Raw genomic sequence first — 6,556 nt, 5'->3', positions numbered from 1 at the left:
GAGCTGTAGTTCCTTGGTTAGCTCCCTGCCTATAGAGCCAACCCTGGAGCAGGGAAAGAACTACATTTCCCAGCATTCCCTCGGCCACTAGCAACAGCAAAGGGAGGGGGAAGGAGTGTGGAACTGAAACCTCATGCTGCAGCTTGCTGTGAATGGTAGAGACAGAGCCAGCTCTAGGTTTTTTGCCGCCCCCGCACCCCCGTGTTGCCCCAGCCCTGGACTCTCCCCCGCCCACACCCCCTGCCGCCCCAGCCCTGGGGTCTTCCCCCCGCATCCCCCCCGCACCTTCTGCAGCCCCAGTCCTGGGCTCTCCCCCAAAGAAAGAATTGGGTGGACTAAATGGACATTGCACCTCTCTATCTGAAGCCTAGCAAGGCAGGTACGTGGATCCCACTAGAATTTAAAATGAAAAGTAAGGGAGGGGAGGCTCTACTAGACTGGGCAGCTTTAGATACAGTACCAGGCACGTAGGAGGATTTACACTTCTGAGCCATGGAAGCAGAAATTGACTTTTCTTTTCCAGATTTAGCTAATATTCAGAAAGGGAATCCAGCACCTGCCTTCCAGATTTGAACACCCTCAAAATTCAGGAGTGCTCACGCTCAATTTGGGCAGCTGTTACTTCATTTCTCCCAAATCAAATATACTGATCCACTGTAACTTGCTGTAGGAAAAGTAGAATAAATTGAGCAAGCAATGCTTCCCAGTGGTTATTAGGACTGGAATTGCTATTTTCAACAGCCATTGCTTTTTTTTTTTTTTTTTTTTAGTTTTATTTGTTTAAAAGGAAGACGGTGATATTGCATTGGCAAATTCCCCATAGAAACAAAGAATGGAACAAAAGAATAATAAAGGCACCTCAACTTTAGGGGGGGGGAGCCAAAATTTTTTTTGCTTGGGGCAGCAAAAAACCTAGAGCCGGCCCTGATTAGGCCTCTCCAAAATTAGAGGCTTGCTGATTCATTTTAACGGAGGGCAGCTACCAGTCCCTATTCCAGTGCCAGCCTCACTGTACTTTAGCCCTGCTTCTCCTGGCATTGCCACTAGAGCTGGTCGTCTCTTTTATCCGCTGAAACATTTTTTTCAAAGAAAAATGGCTTTTTGGCAAAATGAACATTTTCATTTTGGTTGCAATTTTCCAGTTCTGACATCCCCCTGGGCCCCGCTCAGCCCAAGTTATTTGGTAAATATCTTTTGGGAAGAGTTTTCAGTTTACTGGTCTATTTTTGATTTAAAAAAAATATTTGGTATTTGGTTTTTGAAATGAGATTTTTTTTTAAAACAAAATAGAAAATTATTTACCAAAAATGTTTCTCAAAAACATTCCCGCCACGCCCCAGTTAAAAAATCTGGAAAAAGAAATTCTTGGGGTATTTTGAAAAAACAAACTTTTTTTGTCCAAAAAATGTTTTCCCAAAAATCTCTCTCAAAAAACTGGCATTATTCGAGAAGCTCTAACTGTTCAAAAATCAGGACTTTAACAATCATGACATTTTTAAAAATAATTATAAATCTTGGGTTCTTTTTATTTGGTGTCTTGTTCCCGAGCCTTTTAGGATTACATTTTCAAGCTTTTCTCTGCAACCATGCGGGCTAGACACTGACTTCTTTTCAATGAAAGCTGAGATTCTCACAACTATATGACTCCAGAAGTTGAGGCTTTAAGAAAAAACACCAAGTAACACAAGACTCATGACAAAAATGGCAAGAGATCCCAATACTTATTCTCCCCCTGCTTTCGAGAGTGAAATGAGGAGTTGTTCCATTAGTGTCAAGGGAATGGTGCTGCTTTAAAACTGGGATGAGTGCCCAGAGAATAAGACCTTTCACGTTCAGGGGGTCTCACTTTTGGGGGTCAAAGTCTGTTAAGTGAGGCCATCTCTGCATTAGAGAAATTTGCTCCAATACTGGTGCAAGTTAACATAGACAGGACCAAACTTCACTTCCAAAATTACAATGGGAACAAAAATACCTACAAAACATTCCCCCCCTAATCCCTATAAAAAGATATTGTATTATTCAGGGGTTCTCAAACTGGGGTCGGGACCCCTCAGGGGGTCGCGAGGTTATTACATGGGGGGGCACGAGCTGTCAGCCTCCACCCCAAAACCCGCTTTGCCTCCAGCATTTATAATGGTGTTGAAATATATAAACAAGTGTTTTTAATTTATAAGAGGGGGTCACACTCAGAGGCTTGCTCTGTGAAAGGGGTCACCAGTACAATAGTTTGAGAACCACTGTTCTACAGGGATTTTCTAAGGGTCTGTCTACACTGCAGTTAAAAACCCACAGCTGGCCCATGTCAGCTGACTCAGACTCGCAGGACTCGGGCTAAGGAACTATTTAATTGTGATGAAGATGTTTGGACTTGGGCTGCAGCCGAAGCTCTGGGATCCTCCTACCTTGCAGCACAAGCCCCAACATCTACACCGCAATTAAACAGCCCCTTAGCCTGCGCCCACTGGCACGGGCCAGCCATGGTTGTCTCATTGCAGTGTAGACATACCCTCAGACTCCACTTTTTACAACCACGATCCTAGAGTATTTTGGAGCATTACAATAACTATACCTACGAGCAATAATTCATGTTTTTCACTTGTATTGCGCCTGTAATCTGAGGATCTCAGAATGGTTCACACAGAGTAATTAAGCCTCACAACACACCTCTGAGCTATTATTATACACGTCACACAGAGTCCGGCACAAAGAGGTGAAGCCCAAAGGGTTCAAACCATCCATAGTTAGGCACCTAAATAAATGGCCTGATTGGAAGGTCTTTAGGGAAGGGAACACCCTTTTGTTCTGTGTCTGTAGAGCAGCTAGCACAATGGGGTGCTGGTCCATGATTGGGGCTCCTAGATGCTACCACACTAGAGCTAATAGATAACAACACAGGTGCTGAGCACCCACAACTCCCATTTAAATCCAAGGGCACTGTGGGCGCTCAGCACCTTTGAAAATCAGGCAGTTTTTGTTTAGGTGCCTAAAGTTAGGCACCCAAGTCTGAACATGTTGGTCTAATACAGTGACTCAATGGGAGAGGCAGGAACAGAGCTCAGGTCTCCTGATTCCTTTTCCTCTACTTCTGCCACCAGGCAATGCTGCTGCTTGCCCTGCCCCTTCTAGAATATTGGGTGATATTTTTAGAAAGGAGAGCAAAGCTGTGTGGAAGGCTTGCTCAGAGTTAATTTCAGTAGCAGCAAGCGAGGGAAGGCCTCATGGGAACAGACAACATTTTCCTGCTTGCATCACTGATCACCCATGTTAGAAGATGTCTTTGGTTTGTTTCACAGCAGCTAACAGACACATGAAAATGTGTTTGTGCTGCATTGGGTTAGCAATACCCATGTCATGTAGCAATATACTAGGTATGAAGTGATATTATCTAATCTGTGTCTTCTAAGGCAATAAAATATACTACCTCCAGTTTTCCTGATTTTTTTAAAATGTTGACAGTGCCACACACAAAAAGACCAAGGTCTGCAGCTGTTCTGGGATCCCTCGTTCTGTGGGCAGGAGACGACCGTGTCCCAGAGAACCCTACTTTTCCATGTCAGCAATTGCTGGGGCTGTCACAGGGATGCTATTGATCAGTAGTGGTGAGAGGGGAGGCCCATGGATGGGAGGGGAGATGGGGTATGCTTGATCCACATACAACACATGCAGCTGACCGATCTTTCAAGGGTTCTTGTGTTTTTGCGGTGTACCTTGCAAACCTGTGCACTCCAGCAGGAAGTCTGGAGAAGGAGCTATAAGCAGGCCCCTGAGAGGAAGCAGAGACAGCAAGCCTTGGGCACAGAGCCCGCTGGAGGGGCCAACACAGGGATTTCTGAGCAAGCTGCCTGCTGTTCAGGGAACACTCAGTAATGTGTTGAGGGAAACAGGACTTTGGGGGCGCCTGTCTGTAAATAAACAAGACTACACCAAGAATGTACCTGACTCATAGCATCGATTTCTCCTCCTACTGAAAACAATCCTGTAAAGCCTGGAATACGGACAAACCACACAGGCCAAAGAAGAACAGTCTGCACCCTGCAAACGCGTGCGCTCCTCTAGCCACCAGAGGGCTAGGAGCTTCTGCTTAGCACTGTCACCTGCAGTAGTTAATCCAGACTTGAAAACACCGAACTGAATTGTAATCTATATCTGTGTTCTACTTCTCCCTGTCACACATTTAAATCTATTTGATCCAGCCTAATGGACTGATCTACTGGTTTGTGGACACACATCCTGCTTTGGGCAGCACAGCTGACAGCATCTCACAGATCATGACCTGTCACTTCTAGTCAGGCTCACCTCCACCAGGAGCTTCTGGGAATGAATCCAATTACAGGCTAAAGGGTTTTCTTCCCCTTCCATATGGTCTCCATAACACTCCGGCTTTATCTCGTTTTAAACCCTTTCCCGGCAGGTGAGCTCACAAGCCAGGGATAAGCAGCTCAGCTCACCAGCTATCACAGTTCCTATCTGTCATGGGGAGGGGGACTTCTTTTGGCGGGGGGAGGCAAAGAAGCATGCTTCAGTCCCAGATTTGCCCTCTCCCTCCCCGGGAGGAATGCACAAACCTTTCTGCAAAGTAGTATCCAGGTTCAGGGTATTATTTATAAACCTGGCCAAATGCACATAGCAAAAATCTGCACCATGGGCCAGGCTTTCAGCACTGGCTTCTGGTTTTTAAGGGCAGAATTTTGCACCCACAGATAGTTCCACTCGCATTTATCCACATGGCTTACTGTGGGTGGCAATGTTCCTAGTTAGACATGTCTAGCTGCTAGATGAGCAGTCGGATGCCTTCACTGAGGTTGCCAAAATACATTCTAGTGGAAGACTAGCCTATTGTACCAGATTGATTGGGGGGGAAGCAGGGGGCTGCAAGCCTTAATGGGGTGGAATGTTTATATTTTGAGTTTATTTTGGGATGGGGCAGATTGTGGGGTCAGGGCTTGTATGGGTTGGGGAAGGGTTAGGGTTTCCTGATGAGCTTTTATTTCTTTACATGCGTTGAAAGGATGGACTAATGATTTGGGTGCTAGGAAGGGGCTTAAGAGTCCTAGGTTCAATTCCCTGCTCTGCCACAGACTCCCTGTATGACTGTGGGCAACTCACTTAGCCTCTCTGTGCCTCAGTTCCCCATCTGTAACATGGGGACAAGAGCCCTGCCTTATGGGACTGTTGGGAGGATAAAAACATTAAAGTTACTATGGTAACAGCCATCTAAGTACCTTAGCTGGATACCCCCCTCTGCTGGGAGCAGGGCCAGCGTAGAGTCCTTACAGCAGATCTACACCAGCTGAAGGGGTCTTACTGTGACCAAGGGCCTGTCTACACTTGAAATGCTACAGCAGCGCAGTTCTCCTGTCGGCATAGATAAGCCACCTCCTGGAGAGGCGCTAGCTAGGTCAACAGAAGCACTGGGGGTTAGGTCAGCTTAACTACGCTGCTCAGGGGGATGGATTTTTCACACCCCACGTGACGTTTTTAAGCTGACTTAATTTTCTAGTGTAGTCCAGGCCTCTGAGTCAGGCCCCAGCTGTGAAAGGACTGGAGCCAGTCAGTGGGCTGATGCTGCTGGACTACACAGGGAGTTTTTGCCTCGATGCAGCTTGCTCACTTAGAATCTTCCCACCGCATAGGGGACAAATCACTTTTCCTGTTATTTAACACACAAAGGCCTCCTTCCTCGTCAGAGAGTCACCGAACCATGCAGCTGGGCCAGTGGTAACATTGTTTCATCATTCCCAACGGCTCCTCTCAGCCATACACCTTTCAAACCCTATTGTGCCACCAAAGCCTTTCCCATTCAGCCTGCGCTAAATCGTTTTCTCTTTGTTAACCTCTGCACACCAGTCGGAGGGAGAGAGGATGTTATAAAGCAGGGAAGGGGGTGGTCGTTGAGGTTCACAAGCTAACCACATCAGGCTCCTGAATGGGTCCAGTGTTCGGAACAAAGGCGGAAAGCAGAGAGACGGCTCGGGAGGAATCCATTACAGAGCAGGCACTGAGAAGTGTGACCCTTTCAGATTGGGAGGGGGTGCATTCGGGGCATCGATTAGAACGAGGCAGGGGAGCTGGAATTGCATTTCCCTGCAATGCCTTTGACCTTTGAAGAAACAAGACAATTCTGATCTTGGTAGGGATCATGACTTGAGCTGCTTGTGACTCAGACTCTGGGAAAGTTTGGGCTTTTGCCTGATGAAAACTCAGCTGCAAAAGAACTATGGGGACAGATCCTCAGCTACGTAAACTGGTGCCCACGCCAATGAAGTCAATGGAGCTAGACCGATTTACGCCAGTTGAGGATCCGGCCTGATACAATTTGGGGGGGCCAGATGGCATAGGTAACAGGAGAGAGGACTTTTCCTCTCTGAATTCAGTCATCATAGAGTCTAAGGCCTTGTCTACACTACGAGAGTACTTCGATTTTAGTTAATTCGACTATGTGGAATCGATATTACTAAGTCGAACGTGTGTGTCCACACTAAGGACAGTAATTCGACTTTGTGAGACTTTGTGAGTCCACACTAACGGGGCAAGCGTCGACATTGGAAGCGGTGCA

The sequence above is a fragment of the Emys orbicularis genome, chromosome 4 (assembly GCF_028017835.1).
Source record: "Emys orbicularis isolate rEmyOrb1 chromosome 4, rEmyOrb1.hap1, whole genome shotgun sequence".
NCBI classification, from domain to species: domain Eukaryota; kingdom Metazoa; phylum Chordata; order Testudines; family Emydidae; genus Emys; species Emys orbicularis.
Note: the sequence above shows the minus strand (reverse complement) of the source record.